At 41.5% G+C, this 12,960-nt stretch overlaps 1 long non-coding RNA gene and 2 pseudogenes across 3 annotated transcripts; 2 read left to right on the top strand and 1 right to left on the bottom strand.

Moving 5' to 3' along the window:
- The first annotated feature begins 148 nt into the window (after positions 1 to 148).
- LOC137739798 (UPF0481 protein At3g47200-like) lies at positions 149 to 2,343 on the top strand (annotated as a pseudogene). Its single transcript, XR_015966894.1, has 2 exons — positions 149 to 1,339; positions 1,731 to 2,343. The product of XR_015966894.1 is annotated as a UPF0481 protein At3g47200-like (transcript).
- Positions 2,344 to 3,965: 1,622 nt separating this feature from the next.
- On the top strand, positions 3,966 to 4,873 carry LOC148693982 (uncharacterized). Its single transcript, XR_015966510.1, has 3 exons — positions 3,966 to 4,066; positions 4,167 to 4,236; positions 4,810 to 4,873. It is a non-coding gene; the product is annotated as an uncharacterized LOC148693982 (long non-coding RNA).
- Positions 4,874 to 7,204: 2,331 nt separating this feature from the next.
- On the bottom strand, positions 7,205 to 8,915 carry LOC137739800 (putative adenylate kinase 7, mitochondrial; annotated as a pseudogene). The gene is made up of 4 exons (XR_015966199.1): positions 8,438 to 8,915; positions 8,198 to 8,339; positions 7,769 to 7,962; positions 7,205 to 7,629 (listed from the first exon to the last, which is right to left on the bottom strand). The product of XR_015966199.1 is annotated as a putative adenylate kinase 7, mitochondrial (transcript).
- Between the last annotated feature and the right edge of the window lie 4,045 nt (positions 8,916 to 12,960).

The raw sequence follows: 12,960 nt of genomic DNA, 5'->3' as shown, positions 1-12,960 counted from the left end.
TCTAATATTCTCACGCAGTCTCACCTATAAATGTAAGGCTTAGGTCTTCACTCTCATAAACAATATTCTAGCAAAAAAAACCTACCCCATATAGGAGTACATATTAAGGACTTCTCAAGGTTAGTACTTTTAGTGTGCATATTATAGAAGACTTACACTTTGATCTGCTGAAGCTTTATCTAATTAACGTCAACCTGCATGATTGCATTTGTTCGACTTTCAGGTACATGTTTCCCGTCCAATTTTATTCCATCATTCTGCACCCATGTCAAACTGTGATATCAGGAATATAAGGCTGCCTAATTCTAAGCGAATGCGCTAGTATTATCCTTTTTAAAAATACTTCAGAATTTGTTTCGTTGCAATTTGGTTCAGAATTTTTAAAGATATCTAGTCATGGAAAGTAAGAGACAAATTAACGAAGTTGATGATAGTCTTTCAGTTCTTATAGATGATGGTATTGTAGATGAATTGAGAAACAGCATCGAACGAAGACTTCTCAGTGAAACACCAATGCCAGCAACCCGCTGCATCTTCAAGGTTCCCGATAAGATTCGGCTCAAAAAACCACAAGCATACGAACCTGACATCGTCTCAATCGGACCCTATCACAGTGGCCCCAATGGCAATTCTGGCAATAAATTCCGACTCATGGAAAATGTGAAGCACTGGTACTTGCACTGCCTTCTCTCACGCGTTAACATAACTTTGGCAGGCTTGATCATAGGTGTCATGGATTTAGACAAGCGCGCTCGCGACTATTACGCAGAGCCATTGGATCATCTCAAGAAGAAAGACTTCCTCGACATGATGGTACTCGACGGATGCTTCCTAATCGAACTATTTCGAAAAGGAACCCATCACTACGACATTAACGACCCCGTTTACAGTGTGTCCTGCACTATGGATTATCTTTACCATGACCTTATCCTGCTAGAAAATCAGCTGCCATGGTTTGTTCTCGAGCGGTTATACAATTTAACTGCCGTGGAGAATACTACTCGCCAAGGAAATGCCCCCTCCCTCTTACCTTCTTCACAAAAATCATCCCGAACAAGCAAGTTCTAAGGCCGAAACGCCCTCACAAAATCCTGCACATACTCGATCTCATAAGAGCCGTGATCGTTGCCCCGTTTGAAGCCCCGCCCAAAGAGGAGAGGAAGGATAGAGAACTGCCGCAGACGATTCCAAACGTGACAACTCTGTCCAAAGCCGGCATTCAATTCCAAAAGGGCTCCAGTGGCTGCATACTGGACATAAATTTCAAAAACGGGGTGTTCACTATTCCACCACTACCATTCGACGAGATTACAGAGCCGCTCTTCAGGAATCTCATCGCCTTTAATTAAAAAAGAGCTAGGTAGTTCCTGGGATTGATAGGAAGAATATAGCTAAATATTTCATATATATTAAGAGCTAACAACTAACCCATATATATGAGTAGTCAAGAACCGGTTACAATCAACCATCCCTATACAAAACTCTTGGGACAATACAAAGATAAAAAAACTGAGAAGACATATAATATTAACAAGTCCATAACCATCTCCATGCTGCCCGTGCTGCATGTGCTTGAGGACATATAATACTAACAAGTCCATAACCATCTCCATGCTGCCCGTGCTTGTCTTGTCGAAGACCACACATGATGTGGAGATAGAAAACTGACAGTCCATACTTCTTGGTTCCAGCAACAATATTATACATTAATTACAATGTATTCTTAATACCTTTGAGCAATGCCACCACAAACGCCGCCACAAAATAACATCTTACGCCGTCCTGATGGAGAGTTGCATCGATTCGAGCAAGGACATCGACCTTCTTTGCGACAGGCAAATACTGGGGAACTGGCTGAGCGCGCAAGACGCTGCACAGTTCTTCAACTTGCTGTACAATGACACGACGGTCGACGGATTCTACTACCAGGGACTCTGCGCTAAAGTGAATGAGTATTACAACTCTAAATGGAACAAGTGGATGGGAATGCTGTGGCGCGACTATCTTGATACGCCGTGGACGATTATTTCTTTGATTGCGGCGTTTATTCTGCTGGTTCTTACAACGTTGCAGACAGTATACACAATGCATCAGTATTATCATCCTCCTAACTAGTTATGTTAACTTGGATGTGAGTTAAACAGAAATGTTCGGTGTGTTATTGTCTTGATTTTCTTTCGTTGCCAACGCTTAAGGCTTGGACATGTAATGGGTTTTTGTCTGAGTGTTAGAAACTTGTGAGAGCCACAAGTTTCGTCATTTGAAGTTTTTTTGGACAACCTTGTGACGGCTTGATCAAGTATCTTGTCCGACCACCAAATAATATGTTGTCATGTTGTTATATCTTGTATTGCTTATTGGAGATTTTGTTTGTTATGGTTGTTATCTGATTAAGGTTATACTTTACGCCCTCCTTGACAGATTGTATTGTCCTCCTCTTTTAATAAAACTACCTCATTGTCACTTTCTATGATGATAATGTTGGAGTGAGATGAACTTTGTGATCCAGAAGTATGTAATCGAAGTAGGGGAAGCTATATGACCTTCCTAATCGGACCTTCTCGTTTTGGCTCTCTTTATCTTCCTTCAATAACATGTGAGTGGTTAATAACATATCAATAATACGTTTGTTAGTATTAAATAATTAATAATGCATTGATATCAATATGTTCGTAGATATTGAATAGTCAGACTGACCACGAGCTTAGATACTTGTATGAAATATTTAGAGCACTACTGGATATAGAGAACAATTTTAGTAATCTGAACAGATCACCACCAAACCAAAGATCTTGAACATAAATTCAAGGAAGAAGCTGCTTGCTCCTTTCGTTTATTTTTTCTGGTGGTTGAGACGGTTTTGCCGGTTGGCGCCAGACAGTTGGCCCATCCAAAAAAAACTGTTGCTTCAAGAAAGCTTTAAATTAAAGGAAAACTACTGAAAATGACTTGAAAACTTTGTGTTTTAGCGATAATGACAAAATAAATGGTAAAATGAATAGTACGAAGATTAACTTTTTAGTGTAAAAATGTGATTTTTTGTAAAATGAACAGTATAAAAAACATTTTGTTAAAATTTCCTTAAATTAAAGTATGTCGGTCACTAAATTCCAATTTGTGTAGAAAAAGCCAACGACTCTCCTGTCTCCTCTGTTTTCGGAGTTTTGTTTTAATTTGGCCGGTATTCTGAGATTCCTTTTATAAAGAGAAAATTGTTAGAATAATAGGATTAATTTTAGTTAAATGAGGAAACTCTTGTCCTTAATTTATTACGTGATAAATATTTTATTAGATGAGAAATGATAGAAATAATAATGAGGATATTTGAGATAACATAGAAGTGATCGCAATTAAAAATAAGACGAGAGAAAATCGGTTAAGATGTTTTAGACACGTGACCGATCTACATATGCTCTAATTAGAAAATGCAACTAGGAGATGAAGACTTAAGATAAAAAGAGTAGAGGAAGACCTATGATGTAACAACCCGTCCCGGAATTTACGGAAGAAAATGGGTATTTTTGTATTTTCACTAAGTTTGGAGGATTTTTTTTTTTAAATTGTTTTTGAGCCTTAATTGGTGAGCCCAAGGGGCCCACCCCCTGTTTTGTTCCCCCCGGTTCCCTTTCCCTTTTCTTTTATTTTTTCTGAAAAGTCTCTCTCTTCTCCCTCACTCTCTCTTCTCTACCGTACTCTCTCCCTCTGTTACTCCTCGTCTTAGTGCTCTTTTCTCCGACAAGAACACATACACACACACCCGTGCCCCACACCTCATCAACGACAACAACATCACCATCTTCACCATGTCAACTCTCTCCTTCTCTTCGTCTCTGTGGAGCACAAAGGAACTCGGACGAGTTCCTCGTCCTTCCGTTTTGGGTAAGCCTCAAAACACTCCAAATGCTTCTCTTTTCATCCGTATAATTCTGTTCTGACCCTGTGGTTGTGTTTTAGACGTCAAACCATGAAGAAACCACCTCGAAGACATTTCCCCAGTTTTTCGGCGAGCACCGCCCCTTTCGAGGCAATTTCCGGCCAAACCACGGCGATTTGGCCGGCGTGCAAGGTATCAATCTCTTCGTCTCGCTAAGTACTACAACTTTCCTTTTTTTTCACCCAATTTAATTGAGTATTGAATAAGTTATACTCATTTGAATCTTACCCAGTTTCCGGCGGACACCCGTGGCTTCCAGGCTGTTTTCTGGCCAACTCCGGCCACGATGACGGGAACCAAGGGTATATTTCGATTGATTACCTTCGGGGCTTCAATTTGGTATATTGAATGACATGTTTTGGTTGAGTTTTGAGCTCCATCGGAGCTTGGGAATTCTCCGGTCGAAAACCGGCCTTCTCCTTCCTTAGAATCCGGCGAACCACCAAACCCAAAGCCTTTGGGCCTTTCCTGCCAAGCCCAAAACCCTGGGCAGCCCAACCCAACCTTTTTTATTTTTGTTTTGTTAATTTAAAGGCCTTTGGGCCGTTTCATTTAGGGCCTTCGACGCGTTAACCCTAAACCCATTAGACCCAAACCCTTTAGGCCCAAACCCGGATCCAACCCAAGTCCAAACCCTTTAACCCAATCCGGATCCAAGCCCAGATCCGTTTGACCTGCTGACCCGGACCCGGTCAACGGTCAGCGTTGACTTTGACTTTGACCGATCAACGGTCAACGTTGACTTGACTTTTTGGGTTTTCGTGCGGGACCCCTCCTAGACTAATTTTGACGTTCTGAACCCGTTTCCGATGTTCGTTTCCCCAAATTCAATCGTTTGAGTAGAGTTTGACTAAATGTACCGTTTATGTGCTTAGGGGCGTTTATCTGTGGCGTTTCTTTCTTCGCTAGATGGCGTGGCTTTTTGACGGCAAAGTACTGTGAGTGGACCCCTTTTAAAAATGCATGTTTTGATAGTACAAATGCATACATGAAAAGCATGATTTGATGATTATGTTTTATGGAACGTTTTATGAGATAACATGCTTACTGAGGCTAGTTAGAATTATTACTATTTTTCCTATAACCCATGTTCTTATAGAATATCTGATGGATGACGATATGATATTTAGAACATGTTTAGAACACCTCTTTATAGTATAGATGATGCATGACTTTATACTATGAAGTTGATTTTCAATATATGTATGTTCATTGGTTTTGTACTTACCTAGTGGTCCTTTCCGCTACGGGACGTAGGAATAGATCCGGTTCGTCCCGGGCGACAGTTTGGTGTTGGCATAGGGCCTGAAGTGTGTTTTCCTCTGACTGTTTGCTCAAAGACGGGGAGCCGGCATGGGGCCTGAAGTGTATTTTCCTCTGACTGTCTGCTTAGAGACGGGAAGCCGGCATGGGGCCTGAAGAGTTATCGGACATTCACTAGTGTTTATTATTTATGCGAATTATGATTTGAGACATTGCATGACATGTTAGGTTTCGGAAAACCTATGTTTATCATTATATATATGTGTTTTCATAAAACCTGGGGGTTAGTATGTTGATAACTGTTTTATTATATATATATCAACTTGGTCCACTCATGTTTGTTTTGCGCCCCCTTCAGGACTTAGAATCAAGGCATACAATCCCAACGTCCAGGCACTTTTGCATCGGCGTCTTCGAGTCCTCTCGGTGTAGGACCCACTCCTTGATTTCATTCAATTTTATATTATTTTCTTTTAGTGTTCTAGATTAGTGGTGTGCTCTGAACACGGTCTTTATTTGCATATTAATTATTCTTTTATATTTATAAACCTTATTTACCCCTTGTTTTCAGCATTTGCACTCAATAAATGGCTTTCGTCACCCTTGGGTGTTGGCCAGCACGTGTCTATCCTGGTATTCGGGGAATATCGGGATCGGGGCGTGTCATATGAAAAGTTGGAGAGAGACTTTAAGAAAATATATGAACTACTTGAACTTAACCTAAAACCGAACACGGTAGCGTTCTAGTATTCATACAATCGATTTCACTTAGTAATATAAGGTTTGGTTGTTGATTGACATTACTGTGGCTGAGCATTATGATGCAAAATAATTTTCTCTAGTTGTAAGTCGAAAATACTAAATTTAACACACAAGAATATTGAATTTGATACTTAAATATTAGGGAGTCTTACTGAAACACACCTGATACTATTCACTTTTAATGTTAATGACATTTTTAATTTAAAAAATCACTCATGATACTATTCACTTACAACACTATTTTGTCTTTGTGATTAAAACAAAAATTTTTGAGAAATTTTGGTTAGTTTTTTTTTTTTTTAATATTAACGTCGTTATATTGAGTGACTCAGCTGAAATATTTCTTAAATAGAATATTGTTGTACAAAACATAGTCTTGCACACGTATTTACGAAGGTACGGAACACCTACGAACGAAAGCACTATCCCGGCCAGCAAGCTGGTTGGTCAACCACGACACGCGGCATTGTCTCATATGTTTACCACATTAAACCCAAGAACCCCACGCTTACCGTACACAACAAGAACACAACTTCCAGAAAGAAAAAGAAAAGGATTCTAAATAATGGAAAAAGGCAGCACAATACGAGCGCGCTTTCAAGCAATTTGATGGCCATGGAGACGGAAAAATATCAACTATGGAACTGCAACAATGTGTCAGAGCGATAGGCGGTGAGCTCTCGCTGACGGAGGCGGAGGTAGCGGTGGAGTACCTAGACTCAGACGGCGACGGGCTGCTAGGGTTGGATGATTTTGTCAAGTTTGTCGACGGAGGGTGCGACGAAGAGAAGGTGAGTGTTTTGAGGGAGGCTAATGTGATGATCTCTTCCAACAAAGACTCAAAAAACCCTTGTTGACAAAGACTTGAATAGGTTGACTCTACGATTTCAGTGTTGTTTATCCAAACTGAAGATGTAACCATCCAAATTGAATGTGCTGTTTATCCAAACTGAAGATGTAACCATCCAAATTGAATGTGCTTCTCGATCGCCTGAAGAGGTTTGAAAGGGTTCGCGTAAATCAAGAGTTTCTGCAGAGTAGATTTGTATGTTGATTTAGAGAGAGTCCTGAAATGTCGCACGCAACTCTGTATTTATAGTGGCTGTATTTTTTGTTAAGCTACGATGACTATTTTCAAATGTAAACTCCTTGAATGACGGTCCTTTTTTCCCGAGTTGTAAGCGCAGGTGCATCCATGCAATTTATAAAGAATTCCAATTCAATTACAACAAAACCAGCTACGAGTAGAGAAATGATTTAATTTATACGACATCACGGTCTTAACAGGCCAGTTTTTCATCTCTCATTCGCTACATTACGAACTCGTAGCTCTCATGCTGCCAGCCACGCGTGACAAAAATAACAATTAGACGACCAAAATTTCAAAACTAAGTCGGAACATTCAACACTCATGAACTCCAACCAAACTCTCTTAGTTCCCACAGCTTAAATATACACTTACACTCCCGGAATGCATACGAAGAAAACAAGACGAAAATGACACAGATGAAGCGTAATCACGCAGTGAGCTTCTGGGAAGAATTGACAGCATTTATATGCTGAAGATGTAACGCAGCCAACAGCCCCTGCCCGGTTTCTCCGGGTGCGGCTTGGACCTGAAAATCGATGAGTTTGTTCTGTTTTCTGTAGTAATCTTCCAGCGCCATGGTCTGAGGTAAGAGAGAAACGGATTACTACCCGTTTTTCAATGATTTTCTACTAACATTTTTCAATGGAAATAAACTGTCATATAAAACGGAACAAAGTCGAAATCATCAAACAGATATAAACAGAGGACAATGGCCATACCTGCTCTGCATCGGCAGGGGAAGACTTCAGTTCTTCCCTTGACTGCAGATTTAGATTTCGAACGGAGTTGCCCATGCTAAGATATTTCGGCAAGCAGAGAAGTTTCCGGTTCCTAGATTCTTCGTCACCAAGTTCTCATTTGTGCATTTCAAATTCACCACTAAATCAGTATCAGCAATTTGGCCAACAATCTCCTGTAACAGGCAAAACGTATAAAAACACTTGGCATTCAAATCTCTATCAAAACAAAAAAAAATTCAAACTTCCACAGAAATTACAAAAATTCTCCGAAAATATGCAATGGTTTAGGGGTTCAATTTAATTAAAAGTTTGTAACCAGTTCTATTTGCACACATTGCATATTTCCCAAAATTCTAATCACAAACCATGAAGTAAAGTTTTGATTTTGTCATAGAAGTTAAAACTCACAGCTTGTGTTCTTGTTCGGGCAATCCCATCGAGGATGAACCCGTTTTCGCCGGCGATTGTATCCTTCTTCCAACCTCTTCGACAACAAAGCAAATATCACTTCGTCCGGGACAAGCTTCCTTTCATTCACTGCATTCGCAATCTATTAATTACCAAAAAAAATAGAGAAAGCATTCAATTCAGAAAAATCCTAGTTCTTGCAAAAGAAATTCAATTGGAATTAAAAACCAAGAATTTAACTTGCTTGTAGAGAGAAGAGCGAGGGTTGAGCTCCTGGCGGACGAGGGATCCCATAGAAATGTGCGGAACTTCCAGCAGCTTCGAGAGCCTCTCGGCGTACAAGTGCTTCTTCGCGCCTCTGTCTCCGATCAGCACCCACTGCACACCTCTTCCCGGAACCCACCCGTCCGAGTCCAGCATCCGATTCCTAGTCGTCTTCCTCCGTTCCTCCTCTTCGTCCCGATCGTCGTAGTAACAGTCGTCGTACTGTAGCTGAGCCGCCGCCGATCTGTCTGTAGGCTCGGCGCTCCAGATTCCCGAGACCGCGGCGCGTTATCTGGGACGCAAATACTTGGAGGCGGCTGAGTACGGTCATGGTGGCGGCCGGCGTTGGCTAACTCACTTACTCTAGGGTTTTAGCGAGAGGGGATAGAAAGTGTTGGCGCGGATCACGTGTATCATTACTCAAATCGAATTTGTGTAGAAAAACTCAAAACTTCTTTGTTTTCGGAGTTTGTTTTAGAGTAATGTTAGAAAAATTAAATGTGTAGATTTAATTTTGTAAACTAAATGAAATGAAAGTTAATAATTGAATCATTATTTAAGTGTTGATTATCATGTTTATTTTTTATTGATGACACATTATTTAATCTACAAATTTAGTATAGCTAGCATTACTCGTCGTTTTAATTTGGCCGGTTTTATGAGATTTCTTTTATAAACATAAAAGTGTTAGAATAATAGGATTAATTTTAGTTAAAAGACTGGAAATGCTTCATGTCATCAATTTAATTATATGACAAATATTTATTAAATGATAAATGATATGATTAAAACAATAGGATTAATTTTTTGCACGAAATGACACACCCCGACCGAGATCAGGGCGTGCTGGCCGTCACGTGGAAGTGACGTAGCCATGTGCACAGTGCGGAGGAATAAATAAAATCTAGCAAGATAAGGTGATAAAACAAGTGCTAGCGTAAGTGAGACGCTAAGTTCAGAGCAGCAAGCCTACAGCAGTCCAAAAGAAAAATGATTCGACAACAATACACCCGAAGGTGACCCTACGCTGGTGATTGTCTGTCAGAAATGCCGGGAAAACCCTCTGGGAAACCACCGGACCCGCTAGACAACTAGAACCTGGAGGGGCACAAAACAAAAGCGTGAGTGGGCAAAAACAAAGCTTTTCGAAAACCATTTAGTAAAATACATTCTAACCCCTCGCCGTAAAACCTGTATACTTCCCAGAAAATAAACATATATACGTATATACAGATATGCCAAATATGCTCAAGAATATGCCATGTTGGAACCTCATAATGAAATGCAAGTGCTCAGGTATAAATCATAACAATAACATATAATCTGGCAGCCGAAGTCACCTAACGTGACCTGTACGGCTGCATGTAGAGCTCAAATCTCAAACTCAATAATTGAACCTGCCCACGAGTCGGAACCACCTAAAGTGGTCTGTACGACAGGCCTGAGTGTAATACATATAAACGCTCTAGTGCTACGATCACGTGAAGGCTGTGCGAATAATCGCAGGTCACCTACGAGTCGGAACCACCTAATGTGGTCTGTACGACAGGACTGTGCACCTAACTTGGATCCAAGCTGAGCATGTGGTGCGGGAGGTGAACATCACGTGAAGGACTGTGCCCTACACTGGGCGGGAGCACTAACACCGGGGGTGCAGGTTATGAGCTCTCTAAGCATCTCAAACCACTACTGAAACATAAACGTGAATAACACTCACCTGGCACTTACATGTGCGTCCACAGCACCCAATATGCATATGTACATATATGCAACTAATAATGTACTAACAATGCACAACCAACGATAATATAATGCATGGCATATAGCAAACAATAATTCAAATCCATTTCTGGGAAAAATATAAGTATATAGGTATATACAGAAAGCCAAAATCCCACTCACTGGTATTTGGAAGGGTCGTAGCCCCCCTGCCTCGAGTGACCACGCTCGTCCTCGGGATACGTATCACCTATATGCGAAACAACTATAAAAACGTTAATTTTAAAGCACATAACCAACTTCTCATAATAACTTCTCATACATTGCTCAAATTGGACAAATGAATATACCAATGTGCTCTACACAACTTCAGGATCACACCCAAATTTTTAGAAAAAATTTTCACCGCCGCACGCGCCCCCACGCGCAGGCACGTGCCTGGCACGCTGACGGCGTCAACTGACGCCGTAGGGAATATTCCGTTAGTTCTAATGGATTCCGTTAACGGCGTCAGGAATATTCCGTCAGACTTGACGGAATATTCCGTCTTCTTCCCCGGCGAACCTCCGGCACCGTCGCCGGCGCCGGAAAATCGTGAAAACTTTAAACTTCGATATCTCGCCCGTTTTTCAACCAAATTTCATAATTTTGGCACCAAAATGAAGCCTAGGACTAGGGGAACGCAACCATACAACTTTTAAGGGTTAAAAACTATGGAATCTCACCTGCAAAAATCGATCTAACTCCGGCCAACTTCGAACCCAACGATCCCGACGTCCAATTCCTTCAAACGAACTACTCCGAGTCTCCTTGGGACTCCACCAAGCTACCTACAAGCTTCATTTTCCTTAAAACATGAGAAATCACGTTTGCATGAATAGTACCCAAATCGGACATCGTCGAATCGACGTGAAAACGACGGAGTTCTCACCTGAAAATGATACGACTGGACTCCCACGAGCCTCACGAGCTCGAATGTGTACTCAGTTCCTTCGATCTGTGGAGATTTAGTGTGCTTGTGTGTGTGTCCGTACGTTTTCGAAAAAAAGGGAAGGAATAGGGCTCGGGACAATCACAGGGAAATGGACAGAGGGTTAGGGAGAGTGAGAGTGTGAGTGTGTGGCCCAACACATGCCAACACAACACAAAACAACCAATAGACGTAAAAGAAACGAACTAGGGGCAAAATAGTCTTTTCACACGTGCGTTAAAACGTTTTTGGGACGGGCTGTCACAACCTACCCACCTTATTAGAATTTCGTCCCGAAATTCAAAACAACCAAATAACCCCTAGTGGTCAAAGAACAACCGAGGGTACAAATCCCTCATCTGATCTTCTGTTTCCCACGTAGCTTCCTCGACTGAATGATTCCTCCACAAAACTTTCACTAAGTTCACCGTCTTGTTCTTCAGAACTTTTTCCTTCCAATCTAGTATTGTCACTGGTTCCTCGTCATAAGTCAAATCTGGATTAATTTCTAATGGTTGAGGAGGTATCACGTGAGACAGATCAGCAACATAATGTCGAAGCATAGACACGTGAAAAACGTTATGCACTCTAGCCAACTCCGGAGGCAACTCCAACCTGTAAGCTACCTCGCCAACTCGTTCTGTGACCATGTATGGTCCAATGTACCTGGGACTCAACTTACCCTTCTTTCCAAACCGCACGACTCCTCTCCACTGTGAAAGCTTCAGAAATACCCAATCGCCAACCTCGTATACTCTGTCCGTAGCATGCCGATCTGCTAAACTCTTCTGCCTATCCTGGGCTGCTTTTAGGTTAGACTTAATTACCTGAACATTCTGAGTAGTCTCCTCAACAATCTCCGGACCCACTAAAACTCTTTCTCCAACCTCTGACCAACACAACGGTGTGCGACAAGATCTACCATACAATGCCTCAAATGGCGCCATGCTGATACTTGAATGAAAGCTGTTGTTGTAGGCAAATTCCATCAAATCCAACCGCTGATGCCAAGCATCACCAAACTGTAGCACCGAAGCTCGCAACATATCCTCCAAAGTCTGAATAGTTCTCTCTGACTGTCCGTCCGTCTGAGGATGATACGTTGTACTGTAAAGTAGTCTCGTGCCCAAAGCTTCCTGAAAAGCCACCCAAAACTTAGATGTAAATCGTGGATCATGATCCGAAACAACACTCACAGGGACACCATGATACTTCACAATCTTCGAGATAAACAACTCCGCTAAGCGGCCCAAAGAATACTTCTCTCTCACTGGAATAAAATGTGCCGATTTAGTGAGCCGATCAACGATCACCCAAATGCCGTCAAATCCATTATGTGTACGCGGAAGCTTGTACACAAAATCCATAGTGATATTTTCCCATTTCCACTCTGGAACGGGAAGCGGCTGCAACAACCCAAACGGCTTCTTCCTTTCCGCTTTAACCTGCTGACAAACAGCACACTTGCTCACATACTCAGCTATCTCCCTCTTCATACCCGGCCAATAATAAAATGGTCGAATGGTATGATACATTTTTGTAGCTCCTGGATGCAAGGCGTAAGCCGAGATATGTACTTCATCGAGAATTTCTTTCTTCAAATCCACATTATTAGCCACGAACATTCTACCCTCTTGCATTAACATGCCATCCGATTCACGAACTCTGAGGTCTCTCCTCCTTCCTCGGTCTCGAGCTTGAATTAGTTCTTGAGTCTCCCGATCAGCTACCTGAGCTTCAAGCACCCGATCCACTAAAATTGGCCTAACTTGAAAATTAGCAAGTAACGCCACTTCTCGATCTTCTGCTT

Source organism: Pyrus communis, chromosome 9 (assembly GCF_041283825.1).
Source record: "Pyrus communis isolate YQ-2024b chromosome 9, ASM4128382v1, whole genome shotgun sequence".
Classification (NCBI taxonomy): Eukaryota; Viridiplantae; Streptophyta; class Magnoliopsida; order Rosales; family Rosaceae; genus Pyrus; species Pyrus communis.
Note: the sequence above shows the minus strand (reverse complement) of the source record. Positions and strands in the feature narration are given on the sequence as shown.